The sequence below is a fragment of the Coptis chinensis genome, chromosome 2, assembly GCF_015680905.1.
Source record: "Coptis chinensis isolate HL-2020 chromosome 2, ASM1568090v1, whole genome shotgun sequence".
NCBI classification, from domain to species: domain Eukaryota; kingdom Viridiplantae; phylum Streptophyta; class Magnoliopsida; order Ranunculales; family Ranunculaceae; genus Coptis; species Coptis chinensis.
Window position 1 is genome coordinate 10,060,758 of NC_141457.1, and position 19,280 is coordinate 10,080,037.

Sequence of the window (19,280 nt, forward strand, 5' to 3'; positions counted from 1 at the left end):
TTGCAGGTTGTTGGCAAAAGCATTGTTTGAGAAGGCGCAAAGGTGGCCCAAGGCATTATTTGGGAAACCTAGCACCTCGAGCCTCACCCCTAACAACTTAGGCATTTACAGATTGCAAATCGACATTTAAAATTGCGCCCTCAACAGCATCATGCCTTTGAAAAATGTCAAATTCTGTACTGTAAAACATAATATATCGATGATATCGGTCAATATATCAAGTGGTTGATATTTCACCACGCAACGATATTTACTATTATACTGCATAGCAGTGGGGCGTGAGCTGAGAGAGAGAGGGAGGAGGGCGTGGAGAGGGAGAGAGAGAGAGAGAGAGAGGAGGGCATGGAGAGTGGAGAGGGAGACAAAAAGAAGAAAAATGAGGAAAGACAGACAGACAGAAACCAACCAAATCAAATTTTGGTCAACATACCCTCTTCAACCCAGAACGTTCGCTCCGCTCACTTGATTACCAAGTCTAAAGATTATCAAACACTATAAAATTAGCCCTAGAGGAGAATTTAGCAGAAGGAACCAATTTTTATGCAAGGTCACACTTTCATGACTACTATTTTTCCTGCCAAATTGCAACCAATATGGGAATGTCATAAGAAACAAGTACTATTGCATTAACCATCAAAAGGAAAAAAGGAATATAGCAGCAGTCTACAAGAAGCCTTTTGTAACCGAAACGACAAATCATGGCATCAACAGGAGCCTTTAGTTACCAAAACAAAACAACATCAATAGTGTATCAGTTGAGTTAGAAATGACATGTAACGCGATACAATAAGGTTTAGACATATAGATAATTGGGTAAATTAGCGATTGCCCCCAGTTTTGAAGATTGGTTTTGCGATACCCCCACATAATAATTTAATTTGGATTACCCCCACATTCTAACTTCCCGTCAGTCAAACGTACAGTTAGTTGACTTCGTTGACCGTGGGCAAGATTTATGGTGAAAATGCGTGACGAAAATGGCCCTTACCTAAATATGACCGTTGATAAAAAAAAAAAAAAAAAACTATTATATATTAGATCTGAGATTATGACCATTATAGAGATTCTTTTGCAAGAACACCTTCTACCACCATTACTGGTTCTAGTGAGAGCAAACGACGCCGCCGCCCAAGTACAAATCACAACACTTTTTAGGCAAAATGAAGGTAATATCATGTATCTAAACCATGGTTATGCTTTCAAAATAAGATTTTGTGGTTAGTTTTGAATTAAAATGAAGTTTTCTTCTTCTCCTTCTTCTTCTTTAAGTATGAAGGTTTTGCATTGTGTTTTTTTGGGGGGGGGGGGTTAATTTTAATTATGAAAATTGGGGGTATCACAAGTGGTTATTGACTTTGTATTGTATTGCCTATGTTGAATGTCAGATGTGTAATCAACTTGGACACTCGGCTATTGAGTGTGAATTTGTGTACTCTCTTTGCAAGCAACCTACTTGTCACGGCATTCGAATGTTGGGCATCTCACATACAATAGCTAATCCAGAAAGAAAGTGTCTAAAGTGTTAATATCAATCATGCCCAAGTTATTTATAGTGGCTAGATGAAGCTATTTGTGAAAAACTATCTGGTATTGGACCAAGCTCATCTACCATTGTATGTTTTGAATGTGGTGAGACTGGTATTGGACCAAGCTCATCAATAAGCCTATGGGTGGACTGTAAATGCACGACAGAGAATTGTAGAGGAAGGAGGACACTTAAGACAACAAAGAGTGGGTTGAATGCTGGGAAGAAGTACTTGAAGTGTTATGTATGTGGGAGCTTTAAATGGCTTATTGATGCACTGAGAAAGGAAACAAAGACAACTACTTTGGCTGTGGAACCAATTGTTACTTTGAAAATGACTTTGTCAAAATTTTCAAAGCTTAATATAAAGTGAATAGTTGTAATGAAAGAATTTAATTCATATGTAAGAAATCCATTGCAGTTTTTTTTTAGTGAGAATTTCAGATAGCATTTATATACATCACATTGTCTGTGCATATTGCTAAACCTAGACACAGCTGTTGTATTCTGTAAGTGGAAGCCTATGGCTCTTGCCGATAAAAACAAGAGTTCTGCTAAATATAGCTAATACATTTTGCTGCTTCAGTTTCATTGTGGAGCTGTGATAATCATCTTTTGTGGGAATTATCAATTATGTCTCATGTCCTGCTGCTATGGAGGCTCTTTTTATACGGTTGTTGTTGCTGCTTTTCCATGAGATGAAAGACAATGAAATTCAAAATCAGAGATGTTGTTTTCAACAAAATTTATGAGATCTTATAATCTTCAGTTGTTCAAAATCAAATTTATAATGAGATGCGTGATCACCACAACGTGATATTTCTGACTCTTAAGTCTTAATATTATCAAAACCATGATTAATGAGTCTAAGCTACTGAACATCTCACACGTTTTATGGGATTATAATGAATATTCTTCTGCTGGCATTTTTTTTGTAGTCTTCAAGGATTTATTATGACTTACACATTCACAAGTTAATTGAATATATATAATGGCAAGGTGTCATAGTATGTAATGTCTAAAGGCTTAGTATGAGAGTACGCTAGACAGAGTGGCCTCTGTATGTGGATAAAGACTGATCACAAGGATGCTTCATATTTCTCAGCCCCTTAGGAAATAAGGATCTAATGAACTTAACTTACTTGGGAAAAACCACTTCACATAAATCAGTCATCTACACTGACCAGTGACATATCCTTCCATACACAAAAGCAAAACACATGTCACATTCTCTTTGCAAACACAAAAAAAGGTGAGAAGTATTCAACTGCTCAAGTCATGGTTTACTAACGAACCCACTAAAAAAAACATGAAGTTATATGTTCAAATGGTCCCACCCTCCTCTATTGCTTGTTGGTGGTTGCTTGAAATAAAGTCTTTTTTATGAACTTCTCTCTAGTTCACCTGCACATTCATGTGTTTGTGTTTCTGGTACTGCAGTATGGGGCACTTCAACTTGAGCTGCAACTGGTGTACTAGGTTGTTTCTTATTCCTGGGCCTCTTCTTATTTGATGCACTAGCTTGAGCACTTTCATGTGCTTGTGGGGCCTCTGTTGCTGATTGACTTTGTGTTGTTTCGGCATTAAGCTTTGCTTGTTCTGGGCAAGTCATGATGTTGTGGCTTGAGGAGTGGCATTTGCTACATCTTTTTATTTGCTTGGGTTTTGCTGCTGGTTCAAAATCATTTTGTTCCTCACCTGCTTGTGAATATGAAGCATTTTGTCCCGCACCAGCTTGTGAAGCATTATGTCCATCACCTGCTTGTGTTTGTTCATCTGCATCTTTTCTTCTATTTTTCTTTGGCCTTCTTGGTTGTCTTTTCAATGATGGTGGGAGAACTTGAGTAATTGGTTTCCCCCAGTCTTTGTCATTAGGTATAGGAAGAACAACCCTGCTATATGTCTTCACATATGCCCTCACTGTTTAAGTATTCATTACAATAGCTGCACATCAAAAATTAAAGTATTGATTAATAAGACAATCGAAGACCATACAATAATAAAAATATGTAAGAAGATGCAGGAAAAACTAACCTAGCATAGTTCAACCTCCTCTGTTCAATGATACAAACAACATGCATACAAGGTATTCCAGTGAGTTGCCACACCTTACACTCACATTCGTGTGCATCTAGGTTCACTAACCATCTGCTTCCATGTGATCCAAGCACAGTAAACATGTGGTCTGCAGCAGATATGTAAGTATACTCCTTAATAAAAAAAATTTGTTTCTCATGTATTGCCTTCACCCTAGGAACAACATCATTAATGTCCATCTCCATTGCCTTGATTCTTCTTTTTCTCATAAGAGTCATCAACATCAAATTCAATTTCTCTACAAAAGTGCATACTGGATTGTCCCTCAAATCCATTATCCATTGATTAAAACTTTCACTAAAGTTGTTATTGATATGCTCTGATTTTGTATAAGTCCAAAAATGTGATCTACACCATGTGGTAACATCCCTCTTTTTCAACCAATCGACTGCCTTCTTGTCAACCTTCTCCAAATCATCAAGAAATCTATTGCAGTCACTAAGCCTAAATGCCCTAGCTGCCCCCCTCCCCACATAACTCCTCAAATAGTTTACCTCCCTTGTAATCTTTCTTGAAATTTTTGTACATGTGCCTGAAGCAAAATCTATGAGCTGCACGTGGAAAGATAACATGCATGAAGCACTTCCTTAACTCCCTTTTGCATATCTGACATGAAGGTAAGGTTTTGTTCATGGTTTGACAAGTGTGAGTGCATAGCTTCCAAGAAAGATCCCCATGTAGCCTTGTTCTCTCCTGTGCATATGAAGACGGCCAGTAGGAATAGCCTATTGTTCCTATCTAAAGCTACCATGCTTAGACATACACCACCATATTTGCCTTTTAAAAAACAACCATCAAGGCCTATAATTGGTCTGCACCCCTCGACAATGCAATACACACATGATTAAACTCAAGAGTACCATCTTCTCTGGAGCAGCTACCCACAGAACCAGGATTTCGTTTCAATATTTGGACACACAACTCTGGAGCTTTTGCATAGCTTTCCTCATAATTACCATTTACCAACTCCATTATCTTTTGCCTAGCATGCCAAGCTGTATAATATGAAATCTTAACATCTAATTTGTCCCAGACTTCTTCTTTAATCATGTTACCTTTAAAAGTCATATGACGTCTTCTAACTGTATCCTCCATCTTCTCAGCCACCCATACAACATTAGCCAATTTGTTTCTAATCTTGATATCACCCCTACACTTCTTATCATGATCCCTTTGATACTTATTACACTAGGTAATATACCCATCATTCTTCTTGGATTTGCTAGCCCTTGCATAGAACATCCATGTGCATTCTTCTCTCTTGTAGTTAAGTCTCACTCTGTCACCATCATTCTTTTTACCCCTAAACTCAAACCTGTTTGCAATAACATATATCCTCAAATAAGTCCTACATTTTTGTATAGTAGACCACTCTATGCCTACATATGGCTCTTCAATTTCAATTTGCACAGGTGGCACCTCACCATCTGCTTCATCAATAATTCCATGAGTCAATTCTTCAAACTCCTCATGCTGTGGTTCATAACCTTCGGATCCTTCACTCTTTGATTCATCACTCCGATAGCCTTCTTTAGGTGCAATTTCATCAATGTTAATATTGTTTGGATTCAAAACATCATATTCTTCTTCAATAAGTGCATCTTCATCTTCAACCATAGGTGGAATTGGGTCCAACGTACTCCTCCTATGACAAGTCATTAATATCATACACAAATGTACCTTTCTTTTTTTTTCTTATGCTTAACTTCATTAATATGTGGAGTAGGGAATATATGGTCTAGTTCATCTATATCTTCATTAGGGGGTGGAATAAGAACCTCAAAATTAATAAAAACATTTAGGAACTCAGTATCATCAATATCACCTTCTCTCATCATCATCAACCAATCTGAATCATTTTCCACAGGGATCCTTACTCCATTTCTAAGGAAAAGTGGATAAGGAACCAAGTTAATGGTATACCCAAAAGAATTTGGAATGGACTCTAATATTGATAATAATCAACCATCTAAGAAAATGCCCTCCCCGCTAACATCATCAAGCACTATACTTCTACCTCCTGTGTAATCATAAGCTAAAAATTTACCATAAACCTCGGGATTCTCACTCCAACTACCACCATAGTGCACCCTAACGTTCTTAGATGGAAATATACCAACATTGAACTTCTATTTATATATCATTAGAAAAAAAAGGTAGACTTGTTAATTTCCATCACTAATTAAACCCTTGCCAAAACAAAACAATTTTTTTTTCTAATAGATTACTAACCTTGGTATTTCTTTGCTATTTCCATCCTTAATGTTGATTTCCGGTTTTCTCTTCATATTAGTTGGCAGAGAGAGAAGTGTGTAGTTCTTCCTGCTAAAATATTGGCTAAATAAAAAATAAAAAAAATAAAAAATAAAAGAGAGAGAGAGAGAGAGAGAGAGAGAGAGAGAGAGAGAGAGAGAGAGAGAGAGAGAGAGAGAGAAAGGGATAAATACATGGTTTTTCTCTTTCTTTTATTTTCCCATCTATATCGTGTAACTAAAATCGAACGGTCAAATTTAATCAAGGGCATTTTCGTCATGTAGTTTGAAAGAAAGTGGGGTGCATCGCAAAAATATTTTCACCAGAAATCTTGACCACGGTCAATGAAGTCAACTAACTGTTTGACTGACGGGAAGTTAAAATGTGGGGGGTAATCCGAATTAAATTGTTATGTGGGGGGTATTGCAAAACCAATCTTCAAAACTAGGGGCAATCGCTAATTTACCCTAGATAATTAGATACACAGGATAAAAAATAGCTCTTCATGTAATTGATATAAAACCGTTGTGTACACTTTTTACCCTAATCAATGAAATGAAACGTCCATTATCAATGAATTGAAGCCATCACGTAACGCCAATCATGGTGGGCAAATAATGTGACCGGATGTACCCAAGGTTTTTCCCTTCTACCTTCATCCGAAAATTAAAAATAACAAGGAAAACCATCAGGGGTGGCTCTGAGGGTAGCCGAGAGAAGCGGGCAGCTGGGGCCCCAAATTTTTTGCTTATAACTAGGGCCCTAAATTTAGTGACGACTATTATTACATGTTTTATGTTTTCTCACTGTTGACTAAGAAAACTACTAGTTTGCTCACAAGACAGAAAGCGTACTACACAATGACATTTTCTTCTTCTCCAACCTATAAATTCACCTCATTTTAATCAACTCTCTATATAGATTTTTTGTAGGATCTCAAAGGTAGAGGGGCCTCATATTAAGTGCTTGGCTAGGGCCTTAAGAACTTAGGGCCACCCCTGAAAACCATGGTAAAAGTATTTTACTGATCTTCATCGCAACCAACCCCCTTGCATTAATAAAAAAAAGCTACTAGGTTTGCCATGATATTCTTCACACTACCAAAAAAAGAGGGAACAAAAAAATTGACCTCAATAGGCGACTAGTGCATCCTCAAATCTTCTCAAAACCCCATAGCGAGTGACGTACCACAAGAAACATTGCACCTTCAAAGTAACCGTGGGTCCTCTTTTGCAGTGGCGGAGCCAGGAATGTAAGTGGGGGTGAGCCACCCATAAACCAAGCATAAAAAAAAACACTAATTTTTTTTTAACTAAAAATTCAAACCCAATCACAAAACAAGTATATTTCGAACATAAAAAAATCATATAAAATAATTGCAATAAATGTAATATAAAAAAATAAGAAAAGAAAAAATAATTCAATCTAAACAAATACTTATTCATAGTTGTCCTCGGCGACTTTCTTTTTTGTCATCTTTCTTCATCTTTTGGAAGCGTTGCAAGATCAACTCAGTATCAATGTTATCAAAAACTTCTTTTTCAATGTATGTTATTAAACAATCATTCAACCATTCATCCGCCATCCGATTGCGCACACGATTCTTTATGATATTCATAGCAGAAAAAATGCCCTCTCCATGAGCAGAGCAAGAGCAACAGTAAAATCAGCGCCAACTTAATCAACAAATACACAAGTGGGTACACAATGTCTTTCTTTGTCTCAACCATTATTTTGGCTAGGCTGCTAATTCCGTTTACTTTACCAAACTTAGTATCGGAAAGCACATCAATGATATAATTCTAAAGCCCATCCGCTAATTCCATCTGATCTATCTCTGAAAAATCATCGGGATAAAGTCTAGCAAAATGGATCAACTTTTGCTTATCGAAAGCAGCAAACAACTCACAAGGATCAAGTCATGCCATGCAAAGAAGTAATTATGTGTTTGCTTCGTTAAACCGGTCGTTTAACTCTTGAAGTTGCAAATCAATACAGTGATAGAATAATCCAACACGATAGTAATGTAAATTGGTGCTTCCTTCTGCTCTTCGTCGAGACCTCCCTCAAGCCACATACCTCTCTTCCATAATTGGAACAAACACATCATGTTTGGCACATAGTGAAGAAACTTCAATCAAGAGACTATCCCACCCATCATCTCTCATCGTCTGTAAGCGTACCTTTGTTATTTTAATAAGAGCCATGGCATTGACAATGTCTTAGTCTTCCTGTTGCAAAGCCTTTAACAAATCATTGCTAATTCCTAGTATCGCTTTCATCAAATGCAAATTTAAGATAAATTCAAAAGACTGCACTGACCTCAATAATCCGTAAGCCTCACCTCTTTGTTCCGAGCTTGAACCATCTTCCGCTATATTATCAAGCACATCAAGTACTGAACCATAACTGTTTATCATGCCAAGAAGTGTATAATTGTGTGAGCCCCATCGAGTGTCACCAGATCATTTAAGACTAGTCTCTTGATTCAACTCTTTACCACTTGAAATTTCTCTACTTTGTAAGGCTGCAACAACTCTAGCCTTCATTGCTTCACAAGAACATATCTAAATTAAACACATGATGCTCCAACAGTATTTACCACATTAGAGAGAACACTAAAAAGGTTAGCAATTGACTCATGGTTCTTTGCAACTGATACAAGGGCTAACTGAAAAAGCACGCAACACGTAATTATTTATATGTCGTTGTTTGTGTTATGTATCTTTTGCAAATCTTACTTAGCCTAATATATATTGATTATTATAGTGGCTAGCAAGGTATCAATCCTACTCTAAATAACTAAGTGATGATAATAGAGATTCCTAATCTAAATTACTCTAATGGATGCAAGTAAAAGATGTGGCTAAGTAATATAGAATATATAGTTGATTTGGTTTGAGATTTAAACTATGCATAAAATAAACTAAATTAAATATATGAATATGAATTAAGAGAAAGAATATCTTGGGAGAGATGAATCCACCAAAATCATATAATTAGTCTAATAAATCTACCTATCATGCTTAATATAAATCACCAATAGAAACTCACCATACCTACAAACCTTATGCTCATAACCATGATGATAATATGTAGCTTTCAACGTGTTTTCTATCTTTCCATCAAATACTTCTTCAATCTCCAATGATATCTTCTATCTAACCAAATTGTGCTTTAAGTGGCATTCAATATACAACTCTAGGTGCCATGGAAAATCCACATGTGGCATTAACCATACAACTAATTGAGGTGCCATAAAGAATCCAATCATCACACTAGAACACTAAAAACTAGAAGAAAAGAATCTAGGGTTTGTGGTATTTGGCTCTACACAATCTTGAATTACCCTATGACCTCCTAACCTCCACAGGAGCATTAGATCAATGGATGAATAAGAAGAAACTCAATGAGGGATTTAAACTAAAACATGATAGAAGAATAACTAAACTAAAACATACGAAAAAGGCTTTATCTCCCTTCCCAAGAGAAGAGAGATTAGCCCCTCATACTATGCTATGAACACAATATGAAAAAGAATAATATTTATAGATATTAATGGTGAAAAGGTCTGAACTTTCTTCTCTCTTAATTCTAGATCTAAGATGCAAACACTAAATTTCCTAGATGATATAAACTGAGGTTTTTGTGCCTTATATATATTGGCTTACATGCCCGTCTGGATAGAGATCCGAATCCTATGCTTATTTGGTGTCAAACTCTCTGTAATCTTTCTAGAAGTAATCTTGGAAAAGTTAAATTCGGTTGGACCAAAGTTGGACGTGGTCCACTTTGCCCTTCAGGCTATTTCCCAAGCTGCAGCTTCTGACAGCTTTCAATTTCCTAATTCTTGTGAAACTCTGACTTCTTTTCCATGTTGATCTCATCTTCCTATGAAGTCGAAATTAAGGCTTTGAGATCAGATTGAAGACTCTTCTAACTCAATTATTATCCTCTTTTAGAGTCCCATTAGGCTTGGCACTTATGGAGACAAATATGACATTTTTTTGCCTAGGCCTTTAAATTGTAATTCCCAAAGGACTCCTTTTTGACTTGTTTGACTTCTTTCCCTCCATATTTCATATTTAGGTTCTTTGACCTACAAAAACTCAAATTGCATCATATTAGAATATTTAAATATAAAATGGAGACTAACATACACATAATTGGGGTTATAAATTATTACTTTTGAGCACTTATCACAATCCCCAACTAGCATTTTGCTAGTCTCTTAGCAAATATGTGGTATACTAGAGAAGTGTTCAAAGCTAACAATACTAATTAAATAATAAACTAACTCACTTTCGCAGGCATCGCGGTTGCATTTACCATATGCAACAAGGCCTTAAACCTTTAAGTTACCCTTAAAGGACGAGTTATAGCCTCGTGAGGGTTTTCAGTTGATATACCCACAAAATCAATTTTAGATATGAACTATGGTGAAATCTAGAGAAAACAACTTTTTCAGTTAAAATGTCTAAATCAAAAAGTTATTACTTATTATACCCATGATCATAAAACATTAGGCTAAGGTTCTATTCATAAAGATAGAAAAGACTGACTAATCATCATAACTAGAGCTTATTCATTTTAACCATTTTGATTCCTTTCTCTTTTCAAACAAGCAACTAATTTCTACCTCACCTTTGGATTAGTATTTCGACTTCAAATCTCACCATTTCATACACTCACAAGGAAATCTCTCTCAGATAAGTTTTCTATTTTACCTCTATATGCAGGGAAATGAGTAAAAAGTAGAGCATCCCACATATTTAATCAGAAAGACGGAAATTTGCAAATATATAAATAAAGTCTCATGGAAAGAATGTCAATCACATTTGAAGTGTCGGGTCCTTCACTTTAGCATCCTCTCACCTATTATACACTTTATATCATACTTTAGTGATAAGTCTGGGTATTAAAATGGGGCCTAGGACAGGTTAACAAGAAAAGGGTAAAAAGGATTAAAAAATTTCTGAGAATATACTAAAGACTTTTTGCTTTTGACCTTCTTGGAAATTTTCTTCACTTGTAGACTGCAACGCTTGAACTTTATCACTACTTTTGCTCAATTATATATATATATATATATATATATATATATATATATATATATATATATATATATATATATATTCTTTCTTTTTTTCCTTTTTTTTTTTTTTTTTTTTTTTAAGCAAAAGGAATGATTTTCTTCATTTGACTTTGGTAAAATTTCCTTCAAAAAATCTTCTTCATTCTAGTTTGCCTCTTTAGTTCTTTAGAAACCCTCAGAAATATGGATAAGGCTAATAATATGGGATATACTCCTTATCTGGAGTTGGGTTTAAGATGATTGGTTTAAGAATAAAAGGTTTAATATATAAGGCTCAAAAGTGGTTAACATGATAATCCTACTAGGTGGGATAAAGGCTGATTGGTTCACTACTTGACTTATCAGTATGATATTCCGCTTTGAATAGACTACAAGACCTAATGGCTATCTCCCCAGTTGATGCCACCTAAATGATTGACCAAATCAAGAATAAATGAGACTACACAAATCTAATTTAAGCATGAAAAAATGGTTGAGTCAACTTGGACTCAGATTTACGTAAAGACTCTCCAAGAAATTAAAATTGAAAGGCTCAAGTCTCACAGGTCAAGTCTCTGTACTAATCCTCTAGTTTGGTAGAAGTTTAAGTTACTCTTTCATTTGAAATTCCTCTAGTGGTGTATTATATGAACTTACTTTAGACTAAGACTTTTATCAGTGAGATCTATTTCTAGTAATAGAAACTTAGTCTAAAAGTCTTACTAATCCTGGTCATGACTTATAATTTCCTATTTCATTAGCCAGTTTAAACGATAAAAATATACTTTTCACCTAGAATCACCATAATTCACATATAAACTTTCCAAATATTGTAATTAAAATATTGCAAAATTTTAATTCTCACACCCCTAACTAAATTAGGCATTGTCCTCAATACATGCAAAATTACATAATTGAAATAATCAGAGAAAAGGAGAGATATTACCTTAAATACGTGCAAAATTACATCAGCTCAAATCTGTAGAATTTATATCCTTAACAAAAGAAATAGGAGTAATGATTCGTGAGGAATAAAATTACTACAACGACTAAATATTTGTCATGTGCATGTCCATAGAGTTATATGCCTCCAAAAAGGTGTAGGTAGAATGTAAGAGTTACATGTACAAATGACATGACTGAAAATTTTAAACAATGAATAATAATAATAATACTAATAATAATAACTTAAATTAATAGTTTCATTGTTGCAAGATTTGTCTCTGCCTACAAATAAGAGTGATAAAACCATAATAGACAATCAAGTACATGAGTGATCACATTAAGAAGTACTGGAATACATAATCCTAGATAAAGTACTCTATTTCGATTTTGGACGACCTCTCTTTTGAACAGATGTTTCAGCTTTGTTGTTCTAGAGCGTAAGAATATGTTCCATCAACTCCTTATGTCGCTGAATACTCATCTCCTCCTTGTTTTTCTGATAATTATACAATTTGTGCATACCCTTAAATAGTGTTAAACCCATGTCTCGCACATTCGGATCCATCTGAGCATCAAAGACACTAGTGTTTTGAAAATAAGGAGGTGGGGAATCGTGGTCGGATGAGCTGGTGTCATACCAAAACTGGTTCACCCTCGATGCGTCAATAAAACTAGGCTCCCAAAATCCGTGGGCCGATTGTAAAATCTGCCTAGGAATCTGTCCTTCTTTAAGTTCTATTCCTTCTGCCTCAACTATTTCTGCACTAAATAATTCTAACTCGCACAAAAGCCTAGTGATAAAAGCTGGAAGGATGAGATACCCATGATTTGCATTTTTCCTCTCCATAATATTCTTCATTATAGTCTTTCCCAAACAAATTTTGCTATCCCTCTTCATTAGCATAAATAGGATATGACCACCAGGTTCATAGATCATAGAAAAATTACTCGACCCAATGACATTATCACAAATCCAACGATATGTCAAAATTTGATTCACTTGAAGGGAGCAAACTCGGACACGATTTGCAGAATCTACTTCTACTCTTTCTCCAAGCACGGCTCGATAGTCACATGATTGTTTCGCCTTTGTTTGTGGTCCATAGTGTGCTGAAATTCCCATTTTTTCGACTAGAAAATCAGGAGTGATGATGGTGGGTTCAGAGTCATTATCCCGATACAATTTCATTTTCCCATTCACCTCTTCATAATCGATTCTGCAGTCGTAGAAACGTCGAACAATACCTTCATGATATTTGTCTCCATTAGAATAAAATAGACAGTCCCAACCCCGAGTTTCACATTCTTCTTTAAAAAAAATCCGTTCATGGCATTGTTATCAAACAGCTCTCCATAACAGAGTTCAGCGTGAATCTTTCGTTCGGTTGTCATGTTCAACTGTTTGCGAACTTATCCTCGAGCTGTCGTAATTCTTATGGCCAAAAAAGAGGGTAAGATAACACAACAACACCACAGGACAAATACTGCAAATAGTTGCTCAGTAAAAAAAAAATTCATCCTGTACACAAAAACCTTGTTTCTCCGAAAATTTTCAAGCCAAACAAGTATTACTATGGCACCATTCCTTCCTCTCAGGTCAATACCCCCTGACTACCTTCACGTTCTCCCATTCTCCTCCGACAACAGCTAACAACAAAGAAAAGACAGAAACCCGATTTCAAATCGAGAATTTGAACAACCCATAACCGAAGCTGAGCGGTGATACGCAGGCATCGCGGTTAATATGGAAAGCAGGACGTCCAAATTGGGAATTGACCGGTGGTTAATCTTGCTGGTTAGCAAGTGTTTCACATCTTGGATAGGTGTAACTGGAAGTTCCAGCGCCTGGTAATGGGTGGAGTTAAATTACGATGAGGTAGTTGTTTGTTGTGATGGATGCGGCTGGAAGGGTGCGGCTTGTGATGGATGCGGCTGGAAAGGTGCGGCTGGAAGAAGAAGAAGGAGTGGTGGGTGCGGCTGGAAGAAGAAGAGATCGTTTTTTTCTCTTTTTTAGTTGTTGGGATTTTTTATGGTATTTAGGCCCAAATAATTAGATTGATAGACAGAGTAGGATTTGGTTCCGAAACTAAGAGGTATTCTACCTCACTTGACCAAAACAGAGAGGAATTTCACCTCACTAGTTAGCGGCGAAGGATACGATGCATCACAAAGACTTCTAAGTTCATATAAATTAACTTCTTATTCATAAAAAAAAATCATATTCATAAACTATTGATAATATAAATAATTAAAAGTAACTAATCTCATGACAGTAGAAAATAAAACTACTACTACTTTCTTCCTAATACTATACTATACCATAACGACTAAAGATAAATAGATTAATTCTCCGTACTCTTGATACTTCAAGCTCCTTCCCGAACCTTGTCATTGCTATCAATGTGCTCAAAAATTATCTTCCAAACTTCCTTGTCGGTACAATTTTTGTAAATATCTTCATCACTCCAATAACACCTCGACAACAACTTTCTTCCGTATTTGATGTCCAATTTAACCGTATAATCCCAAGCCAAGAGTCTAGAGCGCCTAAGAGTGATGTGTAGTGCATTGACTGTTTGAATTGGGATCCAATCTTTGTAGTGATTCTCTAAGCCTGGACACAAGTGACGTACCATCTTGCAAATAAAAACGGGGAGCACTAGCTTATTGGTGTTCCTAAGAAAGACGTATACGATTTATGTTAGCATTCTATAGAATACGTTGTAGAATTCTCCGTTCTCCAAAGCCTTTAGTAAGTGTAGGCTATATTTATCACCGGAAAATAGATTAGGATCACCGAAGATATTGGTAGAGATCCACATCAAAGCTAAGGCACGGTTTCGAGCAAAGGTGTTTATAGGGATGCGCTTGCGATCTATTACTTTCTAACCTGGTCCTAGTTGCTTCTCGTAGGTGAGAGCCCCATTCTTTGGTTCTTGGTTTAGAAAGTTCCTATTGATTCCTCGACTCATATCCTCCACCAATCCTGCTAGTTCACGCCTAATCTCTTCATCTTCTACTCCAAACATCCTTGCAATCACTTCGGGGCTTATGCAAAAGTGCATGGTTTTAAGAGATCCTACTAGGTATCCCATAGTACTGAAGGTTTGAAGACAAGAATAGAATTCACGAACCATCTGAGGAGAGTAGGTGTCTTCTGGTGTATAAATCAAACCAGCCCAGTTTCTAATTTCTAATTGATTTCCGAAGTAATGTCCTAAAAGGCTGTTAAACAAATCTTGATAGCACTTCTCTGGTATGATCTTGGCATCTGGAGAGAGATTGATTTGGGTGAATTCAACAGTCTGGAATGTACCTAAGTTCATGTAATTCATTGTAGCACATGGTCAGTTTATGATTTGAGAGGTATTTGCGGTGAAAGCGGTGAAATATGGAGAGTATGGGTCGATTTCTTCTGACATGTTTTGGCGATGAGATATAGAACGAAAGAGATTTAGAACGTATTGAAGTAGTGAACTCAGGAGACGCTACAAAGTATAGCTTTATAGGAGAAGTTTCAGACGTGCTCCACTTCTCTCCTAGTCGAACGCAAAGCTAAAAATACCTGACTTCACGACCGGGTAGATTTCTATTCCTTTTTGAACTCGAATTCTATAGACTACCTGACTCTCTCTTTTTTCTTTGTACGAAAATATTTAGTCTTTTGGGTTATGTTGGACTATCCTAAGTCCTCGATCCTAGTTAAAATGGAATTAGTATAAAACTAATGAGAGCTAAAGTGGAAGTCCATCTTTTATAGTTGAAGCAATGTGAGTTCAAATGAGGTTTACTGCTGTGAATTTTCAGCACAGCTCGTGCACGATTTCGCTTTTTTTTTTTTTTAGAAAAGGAATAATTTACTATCTGTTTAAAACTTACTTGGGTTTGCCTCCCATAAAAGCTTAAGTTTAATGTCGCCAGCCGACACAGAGGGGGAAAACTTAAGTTTACCCCCCTAACTAAATTAGGCTCATCTTCTAATGTGGTCTGATTTACTCTATCCTTCATTTTCTAGCGGCAGAAAATAAGAAATGAATGGAGCTTATTGTAACTGGTTCTGCTAGTACAAGGATATAATCTTGCAACACCGTGGGTAGTTTATCCCATAGATTGTTTTCCGGATCAGGTATGTCTTTGTATATTGGTTCTATAAGTAAAGTTTCCTCTATATCTCGTGTAGGTAGCTCTAAAAATGGTTTTAAACGGTGTGCATTTACTTTAAAACTAGTACCTCGTTTTGGATCCTCTAACTTTATTGCACCATGATGTGTAACGTTTCTTACAAAGTAAGGACCTGACCGTCTAGACCGCAATTTCCCTGGAAATAATTCTAATCTAGAGTCATAGAGTAAAACTTTCTGACCTGAGTAGAAATCTTTCCTTAAAATTTGTTTATCATGGGCTAGCTTTGTTATTTTCTTATAGTTCTTTGAACTTTCATAGGCGTCACTCCGAATTTCTTCTAACTCGTTTAGTTGTAGCTTTCTTTGTTCTCTAGCCTTATCTAATTCAAAGTTCATGGCTCTAACAGCCCAATAGGCTCGGTGTTCTAGTTCGACAGGTAGTCTTGCCATAGACAATACGATAAGGGGACATAGCTATAGGAGTTTTGAACGCAGTACGATAAGCCCATAAAGCATCATTAAGTCTAAAATACCAATCTTTCTTCGAAGGGTTAATTGTTTTCTCTAGAATATTTTTTATCTCCCTATTCGAAACTTTGGCTTGCCCATTTGTTTGTGGATGGTATGGGAGAGCAACTTTATGTGTTATTCCGTACTTGGACATTAGATTTCCAAATACCCGATTGCAAAAATGCGAGCCATTATCACTAATTATTGCTCTAGGAGTTCCGAACCTAGGTAAAATATACGCTTTAAGAAAATCTACGACCACTTTATGATCAGCGGTCCTTGTTGCTATGGTTTCTACCCATTTGGACACAATCAACTGCCACTACGATGTATAGAAAACCATTAGATTGAGGAAAAGGGCCCATGAAGTCTATAACCCATACGTCAAAAATTTCACATATGAGAATGGATTGTTGGGGCCATTCATTTTGTTTGGTTATTTTTCCTAAATGTTGGCATCTAGAACAAGCTTTACAATAGGTTATAACATCTCTAAACATGGTGGGCCAATAAAATCCACACTGCAAAATCTTAGCAGCGGTTTTTCTTGAACCGAAATGTCCACCACAAGCTTGGTCATGGCAAAAAGATAGAATAGATTGTTGCTTAAATTCCGGGATGCATCTACGGATTATCTGATCTGGGCAATACTTAAATAGGTAGGGGTCATTCCAAAAATAATCCTTTACTTTGACGAAGAAAATATCCTTCTCTGGTTTGGTCCAATGAGATGGGATTTGATTTGTCACTAAATAATTCATGATGTCAGCATACCATGGTACTCGTGAAATATTATAGAGGTGTTCGTTAGGAAAGTTTTCTCAAATAGGTGGGGATTCTATGAGAGACTCACACACTAGCCTAGATAAATGGTCAGCGACTACATTTTCCTTTCCCTGTTTGTCGTGGATTTCTAAGTCAAATTCTTGTAAAAGAAGGATCCAACAAATTAAACGTGGCTTAGCGTCTTGTTTAACTAATAAGTGGCGAAGCGCCGCATGATCAATATAAACTATAACTTTAGATCCAATAAGGTACGAACGAAATTTGTCAAGGGAAAAGACGATAGCTAACAACTCTTTTTCAGTTGTGGAATAGTTTCTTTGAGCATCATTAAGTGTTTTACTCGCGTAGGATATTACATAAGGTACTTTGTCCACTTTTTGGCCTAGAACAGCTCCTACGGCATAATCGGATGCATCACACATAATTTCAAAAGGTAATATCCAATCAGGAGGTTTGATAATTGGTGCGGTTGTGAGTGCATGCTTAAGTTGTTCAAATGCGGTAAGGCAGTCTTCCCCAAATTCAAAATCACTATCTTTGACTAAGAGATTTGTTAAAGGTCGTGCAATTTTGCTTTGCTAAAATCCTTAATGAACCTACGGTAGAAACCGGGCGTGTCCTAAGAAGGCTCGAATATCTTTTACACATTTTGGGGCCGGGGAGTTTAGCTATTAACTCAACTTTTGCTCTATCCACTTCGATACCCGCATCAGACACGGAATGACCTAAAACAATCCCTTGTTTTACCATAAAATGACATTTCTCCCAGTTAAGTACTAAGTTGGTGTCACGACATCTTTTTAAGACTAAAGATAAATGGTGTAGACAATCGTCAAATGTAGGTCCAAAAACAGAGAAGTCATCCATAAAGATTTCTATGAATTTTTCTACCATGTTACTAAAAATACTCATCATACACCACTGGAAGGTAGCTGGTGCGTTACATAAGCCAAAAGGCATATGCCTATAAGCAAATGTTCCAAAGGGAGATGTAAATGTAGTCTTCTCTTGATCGTTAGGATGAATAGGGATTTGGTTATATCCAGAGTATCCATCTAAGAAACAGTAAAATGCTTGGCCGGCTAATCTTTCTAGCATTTGGTCTATGAATGGTAAAGGAAAGTGATCGTTTCTAGTAACACTATTTAGCTTTTTATAGTCAATACATACTCTCCATCCGGTTTGCACTCTAGTAGGCACTAACTCATTGTGATCGTTGGCTACAACCGTTATACCTGATTTCTTTGGTACTACTTGTACTGGACTAACCCACTTACTATCTGGTATTGGGTATATAATATCGGCATCTAGAAGTTTGATTATTTCTGCAAGTACCACTTCTTTCATGTTAGGATTTAGACGTCGTTGTGGTTGGCGAGAAGTTTTGGCATTTTCTTCTAGGTGAATTCTATGTTGGACAACTGAAGGACTTATCCCTTTTATGTCACCTATGGACCATCCTATAGCTTCTTTGTTTTCTCTTAGAATTTCTATTAGTTTAGTTTCTTGTTTACTAGTTAAGTTTGAAGCTATCACAACGGGTAATTCCTTTGCCTCATCTAAGAACACATATTTTAAGTTTGTAGGTAAAGGTTTTAACTCACGCCTAGGTGGTTCCGTTAATATAGGTGGTTCAATTATATCCTGTGTCTTTTCTTTAAATTTATTAGATGCACCTGGAATGTTTTCATCTAGCAACGCATTAACCTGACATCTAACACTATCCTTCTCATAATCAGTAACTAATTGTGATAGGCACATTAACAGTGGATCTTCTGGATAGGTTTGTTCAAATGTTTCGGGTGCTAATTCCTCAATCATACACATATCATCTACCCCTTCGGTATCATCAGGATGTTTCATAAGCTTAAAAACATTTACTTCCACTTTTAGATTCCCAAATGTTATTGTCATGCTCCCATTCCTACAATTTATTAGAGCTTCTGCTGTTGCTAAGAATGGTCTA

At 36.4% G+C, this 19,280-nt stretch overlaps 1 long non-coding RNA gene across 1 annotated transcript; it reads left to right on the plus strand.

Moving 5' to 3' along the window:
• The first annotated feature begins 1,025 nt into the window (after nucleotides 1–1,025).
• Nucleotides 1,026–2,110, plus strand: LOC147514800 (uncharacterized). The gene is made up of 2 exons (XR_015213295.1): nucleotides 1,026–1,166; nucleotides 1,386–2,110. It is a non-coding gene; the product is annotated as an uncharacterized LOC147514800 (long non-coding RNA).
• Nucleotides 2,111–19,280: the final 17,170 nt, after the last annotated feature.